Below are 25,053 nucleotides of genomic sequence, written 5' to 3'. Positions count from 1 at the left end.
CTTGAACTAAATGATAGTCTTCACCAACCTGTGATTCTACTAGTATTTGTGTTTTAAATATATAAGAAATCAGATGATTAGATATTCATCCTATTAGATTTCTTTCCTGGAATATAGAATTCAGAAATAAATTCACCAAATATTTTTTATTCTGTGCAAGGCATTGTGTTAGTCCCCGGGGCTTCAAAGATAACCAGAGGTAGAATTTGCATCCAAGTCTTCTGAGCCAATGTTCTTTCTATTTTATCAATCCATGACTTCAAGAAAATTACATTCTAATTAGCAATGTAAGATATAGAGGAAAGGTAGAATGCAATTTGGGCAATGGAGAAGTCTAAGAAAAGCACTGTTATTAAATGTCTACCTTGTGCCAAGTATCATACCAACCATTGGGGTAAAAGATAGTCCTTGTCCTTGAGGAACTCAGTCTCCTGAGGGAGAGGCCACTGTCAGCTGTTTTAGATATGACATGGTACTCAAGCTTGGCTTTGGAGGAAGATGGTTTTTAAGGACATACCTAGGGAGTGTGTCTGAGGTATAGGCTGAGTGAATGCCTGGAGGTAGAAAATGATAAAATGAAGTCACAGTGATGTTTGTTGTGCACTTTGGTTGGCTAATTTTATCACTGTTCAGTCATTTCAGTTGTGTCTGATTCTTTGTGACCCCATTATTTTCTTGGTAGAGGTACTAAAGTGGTTTGCTATTTCCTTCTCTAGTCCATTATACAGATGAGGTAACTGAGGCAAACAGGGTTAAGTGAGTTGCCCACAGCTAGAAAGTATCTGAGATCAGATTTGAAGAAAGATGAGTCTTCTTAACTTCAGGTCCTCTTGACACTAGACCTGGCGCTTTATCCTCTATGCCACCTTGCTCTCAGACTGGTTAATATGGAAAGGCAGCAGAGGGAAATAAGACTGATATAAATGACTTTATATGCCGGGCTAAGGAATCTGAATTTTATCCTGTAACTAATGAGCAGTCACTAAAGGTTTGTGTAAGAGAAAAGCATGGCCAGACCCATGCAACAGAAATATTATGTTAGCTACTATGGAAATTACATTTATATACAGTATATGCTTCATAAATGCTTGGTTTCTCCCTCAGGTTTTAATCTTTTCTTTCCATAAAAATTATTTTGTATTTACTTACTACAGTGCAAAGTAAGCTTCTTGAAGACAGGGGCAGTTTTGTTTTTATCTTTGCATGCCCAGAATTTTGTAGGTTATAGGAACTTAATTAATGTTTGTTCATTTACACTGAATAAAACTGAATTTAATAATGAATTATGCATTCAAGAGGAGGAAAATTGGAGGTAGAAAGATCAGTAAGGAGGCTAAATCCATGAAACAGTTAATGAGACCCTTAACTAGAATGGAGAAGAAAATACAAGCAAGTGATATTGGTAAATAAGAATCAATAGCTCTTGTAAACTTATTGGAAGTGGGGATGAGGAAAAATTGATTAGATTGTGAGTTCCTTGAGGGCAGAGAATGTCTTTTGACATTCTTAGTATCTTCACTGCTTGGCTCAGTGCTTGTAATATCGTCAGCACTTAACAAATGTTTATTGACTAATTGGCTGGGTATCGTCATGGCACCATGGGAAAGAGATATCTTGGCAAAAGTACATTGTGGATTAAAAATATCTGTGTGCCTATATACATATGTGTGTGTGTGTGTATGGCATCTGTTTAAGAGCAGAATTTGAATACCATTACCCTGTTAGCAATGAAAAAGAAAAATAGGCCCTACTGTTTTTCTTACAAAATTTTAAAACTCAGTTTCTCCTCTAAAGGTTCATAATTATAGCCTAGGAGCTGGCCAGTGGATTTCTTTGTAACCTGGAACACTGTCAAATTGATTTTTTTCTTAGCCAGGAGTCTTTGCAGACCAAATCGCAAGTATTTTCTTCCTTATACATGTCCATTTTTGCTCTATTTACTGCTAATTTAGGTTATGGGGCCTTGGTTTGACCTCCCAGCTCCTATATGCCAACACAAGAGACTAAGCAAAAGCTCCTTGGCTGTCCTCTTTTAGCACAAAGTGTTCTCTATAATATTCTTTTCTTCACATCCTTCTTATTTCAGATTAGCATGGTGCAACTAAAGTATTTTGCCCTTGCCCTTATGTCCCCATTGTTGCTACTGCTTTTCTTACTCCCATCCCATTTTGTCTGTGCTTAAAATTCTATTTTTTCCCTTTTTCCTCCAGTGTCGATTTAATGTATCTTTCATACAAACCCCAGTTCCTTTTATGCTCAGAACTTGTAAATTTTTGGTTCTTTGGATCCCTTTATATATCTTAAAATTATTGGGGATCCCCCAAAGAGCATTTGTTTGTTTTAAAAAAAAACAATATTTACTATATTAGAAATTAAAGATGTTTGAGTATTATTATGAAAATTATTTTGACTTTGTGAACCTCATAAAAAGGTCTTGGAAATCCCCTAAGGATCTCCAGACCATCTTCTGAGAACTACTCTTCTATACTTCAGTTTCTGAGACAGGAGACTAGATGCTGAACCTCTTCAATTGAATTTGCAACATCATACTTTTATTAAGAACTAACAGGATCTGTTAAAACTTGTAGATTGACTACAACTGAACTGTGAAGGGAGCCTTCATTGGACTTCATTAATATTTGTTTTTTTTTTCATTTGAATAAGTTTATTTAGTCAATTTAGAACATTATTCCTTGGTTACAATAATCACATTATTTCCTTCTCCCCCCCCCCCCCCACTCTTCCCCTGCAGCCTTCGTTAATATTTTGACAGATGACCTCCACAAAGTTGGGTAGGTAAATTCCCATGTTGCTTTGTTCCCAAGCAGATTTCAGATCACAGATTAGAGGCCATTGAACCTAATCCCTTTAATTAATGGTTGAGGAACTGAGGCATGGAGATATTAAGTGATTTACCTAGGAAGACACAGAAAATAAGTGACAAAGATAAAATTTGAAACCAGTCTTCTAACTCCAAGACCAGTGTTCTACTGTCCCATTGTTGTCTTTGCCATTCTTGAAGGTGGCAGATCTTAGATGGTATCTGTCTTCCTCTAAAAAAAAGGTAAAAAATAAAGTCTGTCCCATAGGTCATTGGGAAAATATAGATGCCTTTAGGCAATAAAGGGTATAAACAAAGACTACTCCAATAACATGACTGGAATGGAGTGTTCACCTAGCAAAATCATCAGATGTGAGGGGCACATAACACAGTGGATAGGACATCAAAATTTAGAGTCAAGAGGACCTAGATTCAAATCTAGCCTCACATGCTTCTTAATTATGTGACCCTGGAAAAGTCACTTAATCCCAATTGCCTGACCCTTGCTGCATTTCTGTCTCAGAATTGACAATAAGACAAGGTAAGGCTTTAAAAAAAAATAAATATAAAATAAAAAAATAAAAGGGGAAAGGTCCTTTAGAGTTGTGTTGTGGAGGGCCTCTATCAGCCACTCAACAATCATTTAAGTATCTGCTATGTGCTGGGTCCTATGCTAAGTGCTGGGTATACAAATAGAAAAAAAAAAAGAAAGATGGTCTCTTCTCTCAAGAAACTTACGATCTAATGGGAGAAGACAGCACCAAAAAGAAGATAAAAATGTGGGTGGGAGAGAGGCGATATCAATGATGGGGCATGATGAAGATGTCAAGGAGTACACCCAGGTGGGAATGAAGAGATGGTTGGCCTGGATACATTCCCTAAATAGATGTTTTGGGATGATCTCTCTACTTGGTCCTTAAATTAGACAGGTTCCAGGAACAAGGGCTACAGAAGACAAGTGCCAGGCTGATAAGATCTGTCAGCGTGATGAGGTTCCTAAGAGCATAATGAAATCCAAGGGAGTACAGCTGGGTGGGAAATGAAGAGACAGGCAAAACTGAAAAATGGATTTGATAGTGTAGATGATGGAAACTCATTGAAGGTGTTTGAATAAAAACTGGAATAAGGAAGTAGTGCTTTATGAAAAGTATTCTGATCATGGTGCTCAGTGTGGGCTGAAGGAGAGACAGTGAAATGAATTAGGAAGATATTTTAGATGGAATTTGGATGGTTGTAGTAGGAATGAAAAAGAAGGAAACTGCTAAAGCAGAAGAACCTTCAGGAGTAGGTCAAAGGAAATGTCACTATTTCTACAAATTCCTGAGCAACGATAGGCAAATCTCAGCTGATTTCTCATGATAGACCCACATCAATCTCTATTGCCATCAGGCATTGTGGTTAAACTAAGAGTGCTGATGAAGGACATCAGAAGCAGTCACTGGTGTCCATGGTACCAGCCCCCTACTTCTCAAATCCTGAAGGATGCTCTTGGCGTACTTTCTAGTGATGGACTTGGCTAACTCCTGCAATAAAATATGCTGATCACTGGCTGTTTCTTTTCATTTGTTACCTCAGCTGCAGATGGGTTTATGAGTTTTCAGCTATTTTAGAATCATTCTATGCCACAACTCTGTCTGACAAAGCAAACGGGGGAGGCCCCAGGCAGACCAAAATAAACTCTGAGACAATCAGAGCTGCTAGGATCACATTATATAATTACAAACAGCTCTTTGTTTTTTCAGGGTCCAATTAACCTGGCTTCTCTCTCTCTCTCTCTCTCTCTCTCTCTCTCTCTCTCTCTCTCTCTCTCTCTCTCTCTCTCTCTCTCTCTCTCTCTCGGTCCCCTTCTTATGCTCTTCCCTCTCCTTTTCCTTCTTGCCACCTGAATATTCTTGTTTTTAATGCTAATGAGGACCTCTACAAGAGTATTCCCATTTTGTGGGGAGTACAAGGCAAAAGGGAGTGGAAGAAGGAATTTAAACAGAAATACATCTATTCTGTTCAAGTTTTTAGTTGAGATTCTAGTTACATATCTATGTACTATAATGAAGTTTGGATTTCTCCATGGACTTGGTTATTTACTCTTTATTGATGATAAGGCTAGGATGAGGGATGCATTATTTTACTGAAGATGATATGCAGAGGGCTACATTTGGACCTTACTGTTTCCATTGTTTGTTTTGTTCTGTTTTTAAGCCTTACTTTCCATCTTAGAATCAATACTGTGTATTGGTTCTAAGGCAGAAGAGTGGTAAGGGTTAGGCAATGGATGTTAAATGACTTGCCCAGGGTCATACAGCTGGGAAGTGTCTGAAGTCAAATTTGAACTCAGGATCTCTTATCTCTAGGCCTGGCTCTCTATTGTTGAGCCATCTAGCTGCTACTCCCTGCTTCCATGTTTGTCTGGTTTTTATTTTAGCGGGCAATTCCTTATATGTCAGGAATATCATCTTTTCTTCCGTTGTCTCATGACTTCCTACCCATCCTTTAAAGACGTACTAAAATGCTACCTCTTCTAAGTAGATGTCTCTGATTCCTCTGGCTGGTAATGACCCTTTTCCTTGGTCCCTCAATGATCACTTCATTTTATGTCTCTTGAATGCATGTAACAATGCAACAAAATTGTATATGGCATCTGTATATTATCTCAAATTGTCTTGTTAGACTTTAAGCTCTATGAAGGTAGGGACCCATCTTACCTCAATTTTAATTCTGCTCTACTTCATGTTTAGTCATTTTCAGTAGCATCCAACTCTTTATGACTCCTTTGGAGTTTTTCTTGGCAAAGATACTGAAGTGGTTTTGCCATTTCCTTTTCCAGCTCATTTCACACTCATTTCAGATGAGGAAACTGAGGCAAACAAGGCTAACTGGCTTGCCCATGGTCACATAGCTAGTAAATGTCTGAGGCCAGATTTGAACTCAGATTTTCATGACTCCATACCCAGAACTTTAACCTCTGTGCCACCTAGCTGGCTGCCCACTATAGAGCACTTATTAAATATTGATGAATTATAAAAGAAGTTGAAATGGAAGTCAAACTGCCTGGACAAATTTCCATTCCAGCTCTTCATGGACGAACAATAGTGGAGTAGGAATTGTGGAAGCACCTTTATGTGGTTGTACCCACAGGAGCTTTTGTATAAAGAAGTCCATGATCAGTTAATGTATGCTTGTCAGTTTGTCAGTTGGTGTCACAGAGTGACCCAGTGTAGGACTTAGCCATGAAGACAGGGACTTGACTCCTTCCTCAGACATTTCCTAGCTATGTGACTCTGGGCATGTCACTGATCCTCCTTAGGTTTCCCTTCCCATTGGTAAGGAAAGTCAGAATCAATAATCTCCAAGGTCTCTTACAGTTATAAATCTATGATCCTATGATTTCTGGTGGTTTCCCAAACATCTCTAATAGGAGGAACAAAAGCCACACAGGGACAGGTCAGGAATCACAGTTCTCTTTTCTTCTAGGGGATGGATGTAAGTTGGTATTTACTGCATGGGAAAACTAGAGTAGATCAGCCTGCAGACTCTCTTCCTCTTCTGTAAGAAAAAGTTGAGAGGGAAGGGACTGAACAAAGAGAACAGAGAAAGAGAGAATGGCATTCTATCCTGTTATAGGGACCCTAGTGTGAATGTAAGTCTGATCCCTTCTCCAGGACCTTAACAATTTCTTGATTAAAATCTTCTAAACGCAGCAGTGCCCATACTAGTATTCATGCTACCCATGCCTCACCTCGGGACTAATGAACATATATAAAAGTTGTGTTAGATAATCGGATAGAATACACTCAACCAAGATTTAACATCTCTGATATACAGAAAGCAAAATCTAAACAGATTTTAGGCCTTTTTCTCATGGCATCTTCTTTTGAAAAAGTTCTATTCACTCCTTCCTTGATCATTTAGGCTTTGTCTGTGTGGCCTCAAAATAATCATTCATCTTAGTTGGAGTGGGAATGTGAATCTCCAAATGGGTTGTTTATTATCAGAAAAATGTCATAATTGAATTGTTCACATTTTCTGCCAGGTTTTTGAGCAGCACACCAGAAGGTTTTCTTTCTTTTGCTATTCTCTTGATCTTAGTGAAATTTGGGAAATTTGCAGATGTTGATTTAAAAAAAAGAATGTGAATTATGTAATTGAAACACAAGGATGAATCCTTGATTACCTATTACTCATCTCTAGCAAAGGAGTCGATGAGACAATAAAAACCTGGGTGATGTTTTTTAGTGGTGCCACGTTTGCCCACAATTATTGGCAGTAAGCAATGAAATGCTAAAACAGGTTGGTGATAAAGGAGTAGCAAAGTAACATGGTAAAACTGTCTGCAGGCATGCTAAGGCAGCCATTCAGGTTTCTCCTTTGTAGGCATAGTCCCCCAAGTATGAATTTATGGAAATATTTGCTGAGAAAGTCCTTATTATTTGCAGAGTACTCTCTGATAGGTACTGGGGGTATAGATTTAAGTCAACACTATCTCGGTCTTCATAGAATATATAAATCTATTGGGAAGAATTAGACATCTGTGCAAATAACCTGTAATACAAAGCAAAATAGGACAAATGCAAAAGAGTCCAAAATGTTATGATAAATTTGAGAAATAAATATTCATAATATGTATTTCTGTGCATTATATATATGTGTGTGTGCCTATATATGTGTAGTTATATATAGCTTATGTATTTGTTAAGGTGCTATGGAAAGTTTACATATATATGTGCATATACATATACATACTTTCTCATTTCTCTCTTTATATAAATTCTGCTTTGCACTTCTACAAAAATAAATCATTTGCTAACACATTAAAATCTCATAATCAAATATAAAAAAGTAGAAAGTCTATACTAAACAATTTTTACTGATGATATAATATGATTAAATTTTAATCAATAAACATACAATTTAGACTTAAGTGGGAGTTAAATAATTTAATACTAAAGAGTTTGTAAGTCAAAGAAAAAATTAGAAATACTAGAGAATTTTGCTGGAGAAAATGACAATGAGAAAGTCTACTAATATTTATGGATATAGTCAAAGTAATCCTTAGTGGGAAAATTTATATTTCAAATTGTTTCATCAAAAAAGGGAGAAAGAACATCTCAACAATTTTTAGACTTCTAAAGCAGAGAAAAAATATATCTTTTTTTAAAATTTTATAGTATTTTATTTGATCATTTCCATGCATTATTCATTAAAGACAAAGATCATTTTCTTTTCCTCCCTCCCACCCCCCGTAGCCGACGTGTGATTCCACTGGGTATCACATGTGTTCTTGATTCGAACCCATTGCCATATTGTTAATATTTGCATTAGAGTTTCGTTTAGAGTCTCTCCTCTTTCATGTCCCCTCAGCCACTGTAGTCAGGCAGTTGCTTTTCCTCGGTGTTTCTACTCCCTCAGTTTGTCCTCTGCTTATGGATAGTGTTTTTTCTCCTAGATTCCTGCAGATTGTTCAGGGACATTACACTGCCACTAATGGAGAAGTTCATTACGTTCAATTATAAAACAGTGTATTAGTCTCTGTGTACAATGTTCTCCTGGTTCTGCTCCTCTTGCTCTGCATCACTTCCTGGAGGTCGTTCCAGTCTCCGTGGAATTCCTCCACTTTATTATTCCTTTTAGCACAATAGTATTCCATCACCAACATATACCACAATTTGTTCAGCCATTCCCCAATTGATGGGCATCCCCTCGTTTTCCAATTTTTGGCCACCACAAAGATCGCAGCTATAAATATTCTTGTACAAGTCTTTTTGTCCATTATCTCTTTGGGGTACAGACCCAGCAGTGCTATGGCTGGATCAAAGGGTAGACATTCTTTTATCGCCCTTTGGGCATAGTTCCAAATTGCCCTCCAGAATGGCTGGATCAGTTCACAACTCCACCAGCAATGAATTAATGTCCCTACTTTGCCACATCCCCTCCAGCATTCATTACTTTCCATAGCTGTCATGTTAGCCAATCTGCTAGGTGTGAGGTGATACCTCAGAGTTGTTTTGATTTGCATCTCTCTGATTATAAGAGATTTAGAACACTTCTTCATGTGCTTATTAATAGTTTTGATTTCTTTATCTGAAAACTGCCTATCCATGTCCCTTGCCCATTTATCAATTGGGGAATGGCTTGATTTTTTGTACAATAGATTTAGGTCTTTATAAATTTGAGTAATTAAACCTTTGTCAGAGGTTTTTATGAAGATTTTCCCCCAATTTGTTGTTTCCCTTCTGATTTTAGTTACATTGGTTTTGTTTGTACAAAAGCCTTTTAATTTGATGTAGTCAAAATTATTTATTTTACATTTTGTGATTCTTTCTGTCTTGCTTGGTTTTAAAGTCTTTCCCATCCCAAAGGTCTGACATGTATACTATTCTGTGTTTACCCAATTTACTTATGGTTTCCTTCTTTATGTTTAAGTCTTTCACCCATTTTGAATTTATCTTGGTGTAGGGTGTCAGGTGTTGATCAATTCCTAATCTCTCCCACACTGTCTTCCAATTTTCCCAGCAGTTTTTATCGAATAGTGGATGTTTGTCCCAAGACCTGGGATCTTTGGGTTTATCGTATACTGTCTTGCTGAGGTCACTCGCCCCCAGTCTATTCCATTGTCTTCCTTTCTGTCTCTTAGCCAGTACCAAATTGTTTTGATGACTGCTGCTTTATAATATAGTTTGAGGTCTGGGACTGCAAGGCCCCCGTCATTTGTGTTTTTTTTTCATTATTTCCCTGGATATCCTTGATCTTTTGTTATTCCAAATGAACTTTGTTATGGTTTATTCCAAATCAGTAAAGAAATTTTTTGGGAGTTCCATGGGTATGGCACTAAATAGATAAATAAGTTTGGGTAGGATGGTCATTTTTATTATATTGGCTCATCCTATCCATGAGCAGTTAATGTTTTTCCAATTGCTCAAGTCTAGTTTTAGTTGTGTGGCAAGTGTTTTGTAGTTATGTTCATATAGTTCCTGTGTTTGTCTTGGGAGGTATTTTCCTAGGTATTTTATTTTGTCTAAGGTGATTTTGAATGGGATTTCTCTTTCTAGTTTTTGCTGTTGAGCTGTGTTGGAGATATATAGAAATGCTGATGACTTATGTGGGTTTATTTTGTATCCTGCAACTTTGCTAAAGTTATTGATTATTTCAATTAGCTTTTTGGTTGAATCTCTAGGATTCTTTAAGTAGACCATCATGTCATCTGCAAAGAGTGATAACTTGGTCTCCTCCTTGCCTATTTTGATGCCTTCAATTTCTTTTTCTTCTCTAATTGCTACTGCTAGTGTTTCTAGTACAATGTCAAATAGTAGAGGTGATAATGGGCATCCTTGTTTCACTCCTGATCTTATTGGGAATGCATCTAGTTTATCCCCATTGAAAATGATATTAGTTGATGGTTTTAGATATATACTGTTTATTATTTTTAGGAATGACCCTTCTATTCCTATGCTTTCTAGTGTTTTTAATAGGAATGGGTGTTGTATTTTATCAAAGGCTTTTTCTGCGTCTATTGAGATAATCATGTGATTTTTGTTGGTTTGCTTGTTGATGTGGTCAATTATGTGGATAGTTTTCCTAATATTGAACCAGCCCTGCATCCCTGGTATAAATCCTACTTGATCATGGTGGATGACCCTTCTGATCACTTGCTGGAGTCTTTTTGCTAGTATCCTATTTAAGATTTTTGCATCTATATTCATTAGTGAGATTGGTCTATAGTTTTCTTTCTCTGTTTTTGACCTGCCTGGTTTTGGAATCAGTACCATGTTTGTGTCGTAAAAGGAGTTTGGTAGAACTCCCTCTTTGCTTATTATGTCAAATAGTTTGTATAGTATTGGGGTTAGGTGTTCTTTGAATGTTTGATAGAATTCACTCGTGAATCCATCAGGCCCTGGGGATTTTTTCTTAGGAAGTTCTTTGATGGCTTGTTGGATTTCATTTTCTGATATGGGATTATTTAAGAATTCTATTTCCTCTTCTGTTAGTCTAGGCAGTTTGTATTTTTGTATATATTCATCCATATCACTTAAATTGGTATATTTATTGCCATATAATTGGGCAAAGTAATTTTTAATGATTGCCTTAATTTCCTCTTCCTCAGAGGTGATGTCCCCCTTTTCATCTTTGATGCTGTTAATTTGCTTTTCTTCCTTCCTTTTTTTAATTAGATTGACCAGTACTTTGTCTATTTTGTTTTTTTTCAAAGTACCAGCTTCTAGTCTTATTTATTAAATCAATAGTTCTATCACTTTCTATTTTATTAATTTCTCCCTTAATTTTTAGGATTTCTAGTTTGGTTTTCTGCTGGGGGTTTTTAATTTGGTCACTTTCGAGTTTTTTTATTTGCATTTCCAATTGATTGATCTCTGCTCTCCCTAGTTTGTTAATATATGCACTCAGGGATATGAACTTACCTTTGATTACCGCTTTGGCTGCATCCCAAAAGGTTTGAAAGGATGTCTTGCCATTGTCATTTTCCTCGATGAAATTATTAATTGTTTCTATGATTTCTTCTCTAACTAAATGATTTTGGAGTATCATATTGTTTAGTTTCCAATTAGTTTTTGATTTGGTTTTCCATGTACCATTACTGATCATTATTTTTATTGCCTTGTGGTCTGAAAAGGCTGCATTTATTATTTCTGCTTTTCTGCATTTGTGTGCCATGTTTCTGTGACCTAATGTATGGTCAATCTTTGTGAATATGCCATGTGGTCCTGAGAAGAAGGTGTATTCCTTTTTATCCCTATTTATTTTTCTCCATATGTCTATTAATTCTAATTTTTCTAAGATTTCATTCACTTCTTTTACCTCTTATTTATTTTTTGATTTGATTTATCTAAATTTGATAATGGTTGGTTCAAGTCTCCCACTAATATGGTTTTACTGTCTATTTCTTCCTTCAATTCTCCTAGTTTCTCCATTAGAAATTTGGGTGCTATATTATTTAGTGCATATATGTTGATTAGTGATATTTCCTCATTATCTAAAGTCCCTTTTAACAAAATATAATTACCTTCCCTATCCCTTTTGATCAGGTCTATTTTTGCTTTGGCTTTATCAGATATCATGATTGCCACTCCTGCCTTCTTTCTGTCAGATGAGGCCCAGAAGGTCTTACTCCATCCTTTAATTCTGACCTTGTGGGTGTCTACCCGCCTCATGTGTGTTTCTTGGAGACAACATATGGTAGGGTTTTTGATTCTAATCCGTTCTTCTATTCGTCTACATTTTATGGGTGAGTTCATCCCATTCACGTTCAAAGTTATGATTGTCATTTGTGGACTCCCTGGCATTTTGATATCCTTCCCTAATTCTAACCTTTCTTCTTCAGCTCTACCTTTTAGTCCAGTAATTTACTTTAAATCAGTCCCCCTTGTATTTCCCTTTCTACCCCCTCCCTTCTTATTCCCTCCCTTATTTTCCCCTGTAGTCTTTTTAAAAATCCCCTCCACCCTCTCCCTCCCTTGTACTGCTTCCCTCCCCACCAGTCTGTTTTTTACCCTTCTACTCCCCTATAGGGCGCAAATCTATTCTCTTCCCCACTGGATTGGATTGTTCTTCCCTCTTTGGGTCAGTTTCAAAGTATGTAAGAGTTGAGTATTTCCTATCTCCAGCCTCTTTACCCTTCCACTGTATTGATGTTCTCCCCCCTCCCGCCATGAGCTTCTTTGTGACATATAAATTTACCCCCATTTGTTTCTTTTTCCATTTCTTTTAGTCTTAACCTCTTTTCTTTTTTAGCTTTAGTCATGTATATATATATATATACATACACATGTATATGTATTTATGCATGCATATATCTATATACCTATTTATGTCTTGTCCTTTCATCCTATACAGTTTGTCCCTTCCCTTTGAGTGTAGTTCTTCTAGCTGCTTAGGTGATAGCAACAGTTTTTAAGAGTTGCCAATGACCTCTTTTCTTATAGGGATACATATCATTTTAACTTATTGAGTCTCTTTAAAAAAACCTTTGTTGTTGTTGTTGTTTTTCCCCTCTTTTTAAATTACCTTTTGATGATTCTCTTGAGTTCTGTGGTTGGACTTCAAATTTTCTGTTCAGGTCTGGTCTTTTATTTATGAATGCTTGGAACTCTTCTCTTGTGTTAAATGACCATACTTTCCCCTGTAAGAATATAGTCAGTTTTGATGGGTATTTTATTCTTGGCTGTAGGCCTAGTTCCCTTGCTTTCCGGAATATCATATTCCATGCCTTTCGGTCCTTCAGTGTGGATGCAGACAGATCCTGTGTTATCCTCACCATGTTTCCATGGTATCTGAATGGTTTCTTCTTGGCAGCTTGTAATACCTGTTCTTTCATCTGATTGTTTTTGAATTTGGCTATAACAATTCTTGGTGTTGTCAGTTAGGGATTAAATATAGGGGGGTGATCTGTGGATTCTTTCAATCTCCACTTTCCCTTCTTGTTCTAGGATTTCAGGACAGTTTTCCTGGATAATTTCCTCTAGTATTATGTCCAGGCTTTTTCTTTTGTCATGGTCTTCTGGTAGTCCAATTATTCTTAAAATATAAGAATATATAAAATATATATAAAATATAAGAAAAAATATATCTTAAAATATAAGAAATATAAAAAATATAAGAAAAATATATCTTAAAAAATAGAAAAGCAAGGATTTAAAAAACCCAACTAAACACAAGAATAGAAATTCTGAAAATTAGAGAAGATATTAATTAAAAAAAACAAAGAAGAAATTGATGATAAATAAAACAAAGTATTATTTACTATGGGAGGAGAATCCTAATAAATTACAAATTCACTTATTTGATTAAAAAGAGAGGAAAGAGAACCAAATTTCCTCCAAAAATGTTAAAAGAAACTTACAAAATTAGGAGGAAATAAAGATAGTTATTTAAAACTATTTTTGTTCAATTGTATGCCAACAAAATTGATAAAATGTGAAATGTATGAATATTTACAAAAATACAAAATATTCAGATTAATAGAGAAGTATATAGGGAATTTAAATAACTTAGTCAGAATAAAATTGGAAAAAGCATCAAATGAACTCTCAGGGATAAACCTCTAGGACCAAATGGATTTGCAGCAAATTCTATCAAACATTCAAAGAATAATTAATTCCACTGTTACATAAACTGTTTGCCAAAATTGGAAAAGAAAGAAATCTTCCAAAGCCCCTATAAATATGGTCTGGATTCCCTAAGCTGGGGAATGGGAAAACAGAGAAAAACAAGGCAAAACAAAACTGTAGATCACACTCTGCCTAATGAATATTGACACAAAATATATTTGCAAATAGGCTAGAGTAACATTTTAAAAAGATACACTATTAGCTGGTTATATCTATATCAGGAATGCAGAATTGGTAAAATATTAGGAAAAAGATAATTCATAAGAAACTACATATCAGGGGGCAGCTGGGTGGCTCAGTGGATTGAGAGCCAGGCCTAGAGATGGGAGGTCTAAGGTTCAAATCCAACCTCAGACACTTCCTAACTATGTGATCTTTGGTCAAGCCACTTAACCCCTTTGCCTAGCCCTTACCACTCTTCTGTCAATAAGCATTGCTTCTATGATCAAAGGTAAGGGTTTAAAAAAAAAAAGAAACCACACATCAAATGATTATATCAATAAGTGCAGGAAAGAAAGCTTTCATCAAAATTTAGAATAATTTCTGATGAAAGCAGAGAAATAAATGTGCCTTTCCTTAATATATGGTATAGTATCTATCTAAAATCAAGATCCAACATTGTATGTAATGGAGAATGGCTGGAGGTCTTTTCAATAAAAACAATATCAAGAAAAAAGGAATTGAGAAAATAAGTATAGCAAAGAAAAAAAATAACTTTTCTGAAGCTAATATGATAGTATACTTAGAGATTTTTCTGAAATCAGTTGAAACAATGACTTCAACAAAGGAGCAGAACATGAAAGAAAAAACCCAAACAAATCATCATTCTCTTTTTTATATTATTATTAAAAAAGAACTTTATCCTCTATCTTAGAATTGATACTAATTATTTTCTATACTGAGAGCAGTAGGGGTTAGGTAATTGGAGTTAAATGACTTGTCCAGGGTCACAAAGCTAAGAATTGTGTGAGGTCAAATTTGAACCCAGGACCTCCCCTCTCCAGGCTTACCTCTCTATTCACTGAAACACCTAGATGCTCCTTCCCTATACTATTAATAAAACTCAACAAGGAGAGACTGCAAGAACATCATGCCTCCTTAGGTTAAAGGAATCACCTAAAACCTCAACACTATGCAGATGAATCAGTTTTTAAATTTTTATGTTAGAACTTATTTACAAATGTCTCAACCCCTCCTTGGTCTCCCATGCATTGAAGAAAACATTATTCTGGGAGAATGATATGTACATATAAATTATATCTTTTGTGCTTTTTAGTTCATTCTTGATTCAGTTTTTGATAATACCTTCTTAATTCTCTCAGTTGACTCTTCTGAATGGAGGTCTGAAGGATGGAGTATTAAATTCCTCTCAAAGCCCTTATAGAAGATTTGGAACTTACAGAACTTCAGATAATTTAATTTTCCATCAGTGTATCTGTTTGGTTTTAATTCCTTATAACGTCATACCTCCTAGACCCTCCTCCCTTCATTCTTTTCTTTTGAGCTTCCTTTTGGATTTTGTCTTCTTCTATTAGACTGTAAGCTCCTTGAGACCAGGGATAGTCTTTCTTTTTCTTATTTGTAGCCCAAGTGCTTAACATAGAGCCTGACACATAGGCATTTCATAAATGTTTATTGAATTGAATCAGAAGATAGAGAATTTTCATTCAAAATAATTATAAAATGTATACAATATTTGGATGGTCAAAAGAATTGTATAGATTTAATTATAATTTATTATTTTTATATATAATTAATAAAATTAATAACATTTTAAATGAATAATCCCTAGCTAGTGACACTATCCTCCAGTTCTCATCTTGACACCTTGAATAACAAGTTCAATGCTATACTTTCTTCTCTCAAGTCTCAACCAGGCTTTTGATGCATCAAGACAATGTTTTTACACTATTTTAACTCTCTCAATATCTCACTTATCACAGAAACCTTTCCAAATGTTTTGATCTTTTCACAAATTTTCCATAACTTTTCCTACTCCCACCAGAGAATGTTGTCTCATCTTTTAATAAAAAACATTGAGGGCATTCACCAAAAATCCTTCTTCTCACTTCCTCATCTCATGTAACCAAGATACCTTTTGCCAGAATCTTTTCCCCTGTCTCACATGAAGGGAAAGCTCTTCTTGCCAAGGAAAACTCCGGTCCATGCATAAGTGGTCTCATTTCATCCTAGCTTGTCCAGCAGACTGCCAATTCTTTCATCCCTAGTCTGTCACTTATCTTCAATCTTTCTCTGTCTACTGCCTGCTTCTGTACTGTCTAGCAACACACCTATGCCCTCTGTAACCTCAAAAACCCTCACCTGATCCACTAGCTATCATTCCATGTTTCCACTCTGTGAATAAACTATAAAAGTTTAAAGGCTAAGCTCTTAATAAAGGCCATTTACAATAGGTGCCTCCAATTCCCTTTCCTCCTACTCTCTTGAACTTTCTGTAGTTTGACTTCTAACCTCACCATTCAAATGAAATTGCTTTCAAAATTTGTCCATTGTCCCTTAATTGCTGAGTGAGTCTAATGGTCTTAATTCTTCTTGATCTCTCTGTAGACTTTGACACTGACATGACCTCATTTGAGGTTTTATTGGTAAAGACTTTGGTTTGCCATTGCCTTATCTAGATCATTTTACAAATGAGGAAATTGAGGCAAACAGGATTAAATGTCTTGCCCCCAGGGTCACTCAGGTAGGAAATGTCTGAGCTCAGATTTGAACTCAAAAGGAGGAGCTTAACTGATTTTAGGTCCAGCATTCTATCCACTGTGCTACCTAGTTGCCCTTTCTTTCATTACTTTTCTCCAAAAACAAACCTGTGCAATGACTAAACCACAGAAAATTTACAGAATCTATTTGGTGTCACGTAATATGTAACCAGAGAGTAAGGAATTGAATTATCTGCTCTTTGGTTAAACACACTTGAAACTGAAGAATTACATTACTGGCAATAAATAGTAGTACCGTGAACAGTAAAACATAATTTATTTGTATTGTATTAATTCACAATGTTTAATTCTGATTTTTGCTAGGTTGAAATTTAACCTTGCATAAATAAAAAGGATAAGCAAAATACAAAGGGAGAATGTCCAATTTGTTGTTGTTGTTCAGTTGTTCAGTTATGTCTGATTCTTCATGACCCCATGCCAAGCCTTTCTGTCTTCCATTATCTCTCAAAGTCTATCCAAGTTCGTTTGTTGTTTCCATGGCACTACCTTTCCATGTCATCCTCTTGCCATCCCCTTCTCCTTTTGCCTTTGATCTTTCAATCATCACAGTCTCTTCCAATGAGTCTTGTCTTTTTTTTATTATGTGGCCAAAGCATTTAAGTTTCAGCTTCAGTATCTGTCCTTCTAGGGAAGAGTCTGAATTCATTTCTTTAAGTATCGACTAATTTGACCTCCTAGTTGTCCAAAGAATTCTCAAGAGTCTTCCCTAGCATTAATTCTGTGGTGCTCAGCTTTTCTTATAGTCTAGCTCTCACAGCCAAACACTGCTACTGAAAAAATGAAAGCTTTGACTATATGTAGTCAAGGTGGCGTTGCTCCATTTTAGTGTGCTGCCCAGCTTTGCCATAGCTTTCTATCCAAGGAGGAGTGTTGTTTTTTTTTTTAAATTTCATGACTGCAATTGCTATTTGCAGTGATCTTTGAGTCCGAGAATATGAAATTTGACACTATTTCCACTAATTCTCCCTCTATTTGCCAGGAACTTATAGGACCAGTTGCAGAGATCTCAGGTTTTTTTTTAAAACTTTATTTTATTCCAATAACAAATTTACATAAAGTTTTCCAAAGTTACATGATTCATGTTGTCTCTCTCCCTTCTTCGCTCCCCTCTCCAGGAGTTGACAAGCAATTCAATCTGGGTTATACATGTGTTATCACTCAAAACCTATTTCCATAGTACCCATTAATTAATTAATTATTTTGAATGGGAAACTTTTTTTTCATTATTTTATTTGGTCATTTACAAACATTCTCAGTTTTTTTAATGTTAATTTTCAAGAAAGTTTTTGCAATCTTCTCTTTCCCCCACATCAGTAGGCTTCTTAATTTGTCTTCATTTCCTACCATCATTATGGTATTGTCTACATATCTGAGATTGTTGATATTTCTCCTCGTGACTTTAATTCCAGCTTTTGATTCATCTAGTCTGGAATTTTGCATGCTATTCTCTGTATATCAGTTAAATAAATTAAGTGACAATGTACAGCCTTGTTGCACTCTTTTCCCAATCTTAAGCCAATCAGTTGTTCCATGTTCTATTCTAACTGTTGCTTCTTTTTTGATTTTTATTTGTTTCATTTTAATAGGTTACTTTCAATCCATAGGCATTTATAGGAAAATACTATTCCAAAGACATTATCATAGAACAAAGAAAGGTTAACAATGCATCTGTAAGTCAACTCTGGGTTAACATAATGTATGGTGGTAACAACTGTATGCTATGGCTTTTTCTTTTTCCCTTTCTTTTTCTTTTCTATATGTTAATACAATTTTTAATAATGATTTTCTGACATTTTGCAGTCCATGTTCTCTCCCTCACTCTCCTTGCCTATCCTTTGGTGGTATCCCTCCTCTAGACAGCAGGTATTATGATATAGGTTATACATGTGCTATCATGGAATAAATACTTCCATGTTCATCAAATTGTGAAATAAGATACATCACTTATACAAGAAAAATTCATGAAGCAGATAAAGTGAAAAATGGCATGCTTCAATCTACATTAAGACTTCACTAAGTCTAACTGTTGCTTCTTAATCTAAATTACAGGTTCCTCAGGAGATAAAGAAGGTAGAGAGGTATTCCCGTCTCTTTGAGGGTTTGCCACGTTTTTGTTGTGATCCACACAGACAAGGGCTTTAGTGTAGTAAATGAAGCAGGAGTAGATGTTTTTCTGGAACTCCCTAGCTTTCACCATAATCTAGTGAATGTTGGCAATCGGGCAATCCTCTGCCTCTTTGAAAACTAGTCTGCCCTTCTGGTAATTCTTGGTTCACATATTGCTAAAGCTTAGCTTGAAGAATCTTAAGCATAACCTTGTTGGCATTTGAAATGAGAACAATTGCTGGCTAATTTGAGTATTTTTTGGCATTGCCCTTGACTGGAATATAAGATGATTTTTTTTCCATTCCAGTGGCCACTAACTATTGTGTTTCCCAAATTCACTGACATATTGAGGGAGGCATTTTATTTATTTATTTATTTTTTAAACCCTTACCTTTCATCTTGGAATCAACAGTATGTTTTGGTTCCAAGGCAGAAGAGTGGTAAGGGCTAGGCAATGGGGGTTAAGTGACTTGCCCAGGGTTACACAGCTGGGAAGTGTCTGAGGTCAGATTTGAACCTAGGACCTCCTGTCTCTAGACCTGGCTCTCAATTCACTGAGCTACCCAGCTGCCCCCTGAGGCATTTTAATAGTATCATCTTTTAGGATTTTAAATAGCTATGGTGGAATTCCATTATCTTACTAGCTTTCTTGTTTTTGATGCTTCCCCAAGGCCCACTAGACTTCATTCTCCAGGATATCTAGCTTTAAATCAGTAACCATAACATTTTAGCTATCAATATTAGAGTTTTCCTTGTATAGTTCTTTGGTGTATTTTTGCCACCTTTTTAATCTCTTCCACTTTTGTCAAATATTTTCCTCTTTTGTATTTTATAAAGTCCATTTTTGCATGAATTATTCCCTTGGTATTTTCCAATTTTCTTGAAAAAGTCTCCCAAGTTTCCAATTCTATTATTTTCTTCCCTGCATTGCTCATTTAAGCAAACCTTCTTCTCTCTCCTTGCTATTCTCTGGAATTCTGCATTCAGTTATGTCTTGGATAATTTTCCATGGTATAACTCATAGCTTTATTGAAGATGCAAACCTCTCCCGTGGCAAGACAGAGATGAAGTGGTAGGAGTGTGTGGGAAGTGGGTGGGTTGTATTAGGGGGAGATGTCTAATATACTTATGAACAATTTGTACACACTGAATTTGAATTAAGAAGACTTGGATTTGAATCCAAGATCACAAATTGGAAGAGTGGTCTTGGGAAATTCACTTAACCTTTCTAAGCCTCAGTTTCTTCATCTGTGTGATGTGGTTGTACTATAGGTTCTCAAAGATCTTTTTCCAGTCCTAACTCTAATGATCCAAAATAAACAATTTATAAAAAAGGCTTTTAAAGTCACTTTTTAGTGAAGCCTATTTATAAATTGATTGTATGCTTCCAGAAAAGATGTTATTGTTTGTAAAAGAAGGTTCAGCTGGACCTCTGCTTGGCAGTTTCAGACATTCTTTCCTGTTACTCTATGTACTTGAAAGAAATAAACTTATATTGCTGTAGACATGTGCTCCTTCTTCATTATTTCAAACTGATCTCAAAATAATTCTTAAGAAGTCAGACTTTATACTGGATTCAAATCTTTAAATGAATATACACAAAGACTGTTAATGTTCTCGAAAATTATCCTGCACTGAAAAGTACCTGTTTTTGTGGTGTAGTTTTTATTTTGTTTTGTTTAATCCATTATAGTCTAAGTAGATACTCTAATGGAGAGGAGAGAGAGAGAATAGAGACCCAGAGAATAGAAGCAGCAGCAGCAGCATCAGGCTTACATCTGAAGAAATCGAAGCTGAAGGCAAATTACATTTCTAAGTATTGTGTTAATAATACAAACTGTGTTTAATAGTCAAAAACAGTAAACCAGCAGACGTGGTTTAATTAAAGCTACACATTATTCTTCTAAATTACCTACTATTTAAATGAGCAGCTGTTTCATGGCACCCACAGAAGAAAAATATTTTTGCCTAAAAATTTCTAACACTTGTCAAGCACTGACAATGTAGACTTTTGCACAACAAACTGCCCACAGTTCTGTGATCATGGGTCAGTTCCTCCAGTAAAGTGTCATCTTATTGATTACTGGAAAAGAGAATACACATTTAAAATACCATTTGATTAGGTTATTATAAGTAGCTAGACCTTGAGTAGAGAAGCCTTGGGTTCAAATCGATACTTCTTAGCTCTGTCAACCTGGGCAATTTACTCTCTTTCTCAGTTTCCTCATTTGTAAAAGGAGGTTAATAATACTTCTTAGGCTTATAGCAAGGCTTCAGTGAGATAATGTTATGAAGCACTTTACAAACCTTAAAGTTCTATTTAAATAATTTTGGCTCCTTTAGCATTGTGAATCTTTCCTGGCACACTCTATTTTCTAGTTTTCTTCCCCCCCCCCCAGGTTGTTTGTTTAGGTATAAATAGAGATAGTTGACTTTAAATCTTATTTGTTAAAACATTAAAAAAATTACACACAAGGATACCCAACTTCATGCTGTGATTGTTTATTTATTTATAAATAAATAAATAAATAAATTTATATTAGAAATCATAATTTATCATATATAATTATATGCATATATCTGTAATATATGAATATAGGGGTTTTTCATAAAAGTCATTAAAATTTGAAATTATTATAAAGAGTTGGTCAGGGGGTCAGGAAAACCAAATTCAACCTCTTTTATGAATTTGAATGAGTCCCTCAACATCTGAGTGCCCCAGGCCTTTGCAGAGAAAGGCTTTGGTAGAGTAAGGATAATCCTAAACAGAACTGTGGACCTAAGGGTCCAGAGAAATCACAGACCTGTCTGGGCAAAGAACAGAACCGTTATGAGCTGGCATTGGCCCAGAGGAAATAATCTGGGCAAGTTAGTGGTTTTTCTTAAGGAGCTTAAGGGAGAAGCATGGGTATGTGCTTGAGTTCTCATTCAAATCTGCTTGTTAATGCTTTCGTTAGGTAGGCAGATATCAAGCAATGTGGCTACTGGAAGCTCCAGGAGGGCAAGACTGAGTTATTCACTTTCGTGACACAGAACCTACACAGTAAAACATATTAATTGGATGGCAAGGAGTGTAATTGTTGGCATCTCTGGACTTCTTTCCTTTTTATCCTTTGCCAAGCTCATCTTTGTGGTCCTTATAGAACCCTTTAAATTTATCTCTATCTCCCTAAAGTGGCACAACTCAGAACTGGATGAAGTACTCTAGTAATTAAATAATAAGTTTATAAATTGGTTCTATACAAAACCCTTAACTCTGTACTTATGCATATGGACACACATACGTACCTAGATTCTAGACCATGTGCATAGGTACAGAGTTAAGGACTCTAGACTAAGTCATTTCTTTTGTTCCTTTTTTAAAACCCTTACCTTCAGTTTTAGAATCAATACTGTGTATTGGTTCCAAGGCAGAAGACTGGTAAGAGTTAGGCAAAGAGGGTTAAGTGACTTGCCCAGGGTTACACAGCTAGGAATGATCTGAGGCCAAATTTGAACTCAGAACCTCCCATTTCTACACCTGGCTCTCAATCCACTGAACCACCCAGCTGCTGTCAGTCCTTTTTGTTCTTAAGGTGAACCAAAATCTTACATTATTCTTCGACTCTCTCCCTGTTTCTCTTTATCGCTGTCCTTTTCTGTCCCTTTTTGTCATTCTACTCCTCACCAAGTCATCAGGGCTGATCAGGATCCCTACAGATCCAAGGTCTTTATGCACCAGAAGTATCTCAGTCCCTTGATCTTAATCTCAGTGAGTTGCTAGGAATATCCTAATATTGTTATAAACCAAATTCAAACTAAGTTGTTAATGACTGAAGCTTCACTTGATGTGCTAGGATATATGTATTATAAAAGAAGCTTCTATCATTTCAAAGGATTGAGTCTCTCCCTAAATTTTAATTAGCATAGTGAAGGCATTTCTTGAACTAGATCCTTCCAGACCACATAGGACTTCCAACTTTGCTCATGGGTAAAGTCAGTTCTAACTAATTTTTTTATTTCACTGGGACAGCAAAACTCTACTTACTTTCCTCCCACAGAAATACATTTTAAAAATTCTTCATAAACTATTTATTCCCAATTTCCCACTACTATATTCATGTTTGAATCTACTATTCTTCAGGCACATACAATTCCTGGTGATATCAAAAAGAATAACATGCACAGATTGAGGGCAGCATGGAGATACTAATTTTCTTTAAAATTCACAAACTACTAATTAGGGGGAGAAGTGCTAGTAGACTAGAAGCAGCAGGAGAGACATCATTGTGCTCTTTTTTGCTGGAAGAGCAAGCCCAGGGAATGGTGTCCTGTAAAGGAATTTCTTAAATTGTTTTCTATCTTTGGGGAGGAAGTGGCAGAAGGACCAATGGGGAATTAAAAGGAGAGCAAAAAATATGTCAAAGGTCTTCACTGTAAGGCTTGATGAAGGAGATAGTGTGGTATAGTGGAAAGAATACTGACTTTGATGTATGTCAAGCAATTCACAACTTCCTTGGGCCTCAGTTTTTTTTTTAATCTATAAAATAAGGATATTTAACAACATGGTTTCTGAGGTCTATGATTCTAGAATAAGCAGCTCAGTAGAGTATAAAGTCACACATTTCTGATACTTTGGAGAATTTGATCTACTTCTGGTTCCTCCACTAAATAGTTAGAACCTTGCTCAAGTGTCTTGGCTTCTTTGAACCTCAGTTTCCTCATCTGAAAAAGCTGTTTAACTATGGTCAAGTTACCTTTCCCCTCTGGGTATAAGTTTCTTCAACCATAAAATGAGTATATTGGATTTGAGGGCATTTGAAATTCTTTTTAGTTCCAGATCTATAATCCTTAGTAGGAAGTTCATCTCTCTCCCTTCCTCTCTCTCTTTCTCTCTCTCTCTCTTTCTCTCTCTGTCTCTCTTTCTCTCTTTTTCTGTTTCTCTCTGTCTGTCTCTCTGTCTGTCTCTCTGTCTGTCTCTCTGTTTCTCTCTCTCTCTCTCTCTCTCTCTCTCTCTCTCTCTCTATATATATATATATATATATATATATTATATATATATCCTCTTAGGGAATAGAAACAGCATATGATCTACCTTAAAAGCTTCTTTAGTGTTCCATTGGCAAAGTTATGATATTTCTCAAGAATGTATGAGATTCATTATTCTCAGATATTCATTTATTAACAAACACTTATTTAGTGTCTTACTATGTGCTTGGCATTGTGCCCAATGCAAAATATAAGAAAACAAAAATAAATCATCTCTTACCCTCTGGAAATTTACATCATATTTAGGGGGAGCAACATAAATACAGATATATAACTACAAAGTTGTTTCTGAGGCATTTTGGCACAACGGAGTCAGACAACCAGAGTATGGGAGATATATTTATTTCCTATCCACAATAATGAATTTTGATTCAAAGATTTTGAATAAAATTCTGTCAGATGACAGCAACTTATCAAAGTAATCATTTATTTTGATCATGTTGGATTCATAACAAGGATGAAAAGATTATTCAACATAAGGAAAATTAATCAGCACGATTAATGATATCCAAAAGAAAAATGTCTAAAATCACAATATTATCTCATTAGAAGAAGTATAATATTCATCTATGCTAAAATGCACAGAGGGATAGTTTTTAATGTCATAAAAGAATTTACCTAAAACCAAAAGCAAATATCATATATAATGCAGATACACTAGAAGTTTTTCCAGTAATTGCAGAAATAAAACAAAGATGCTGACTCTCCCAGATATTATTTGATATAATTCTTGACCTGCTAGCAAACAGTTATCTAACAATTAATGAGTATACAAAAGAATGCTCCAAATCACTAGTGATATGCAAAATAAAACAGCCTTAAAGTTTTATCTCACACATAGGAAATTGAACAAGATGGCAACAAATGGAATTAGTGAATACTGTAGGCATTGTTGAAAGATAAGCCCACTAATGCATTGTTGCAGACCTATAAATAGTGCCTTCCAATTTGAAAACTGTTTAGAATTATGGAAATAAGGATTCTAAAGTGTCCATACCCTTTGACCCAGAGATTTCCCTGCTAGGCTTAGGTCCTAAGAATGTCATTGCTACAAAGAAATGCACCACCACCCAAATTCAAAACAGAACATTTTGTGGTAGCAAAGAACTGGAAACAACATTAATTGGGGAATGGTTGGATAAACTGCTAAATCAAAATAATAAAATATTACTATGCTGTAAAAATAATGAATATAACAGATAGAAGCATAGAAAGATTTAAATAAACTAATGCAAAGTGAAGT

Source organism: Monodelphis domestica, chromosome 2 (genome assembly GCF_027887165.1).
Source record: "Monodelphis domestica isolate mMonDom1 chromosome 2, mMonDom1.pri, whole genome shotgun sequence".
Classification (NCBI taxonomy): Eukaryota; Metazoa; Chordata; class Mammalia; order Didelphimorphia; family Didelphidae; genus Monodelphis; species Monodelphis domestica.
This window is presented reverse-complemented; position numbering follows the sequence as displayed.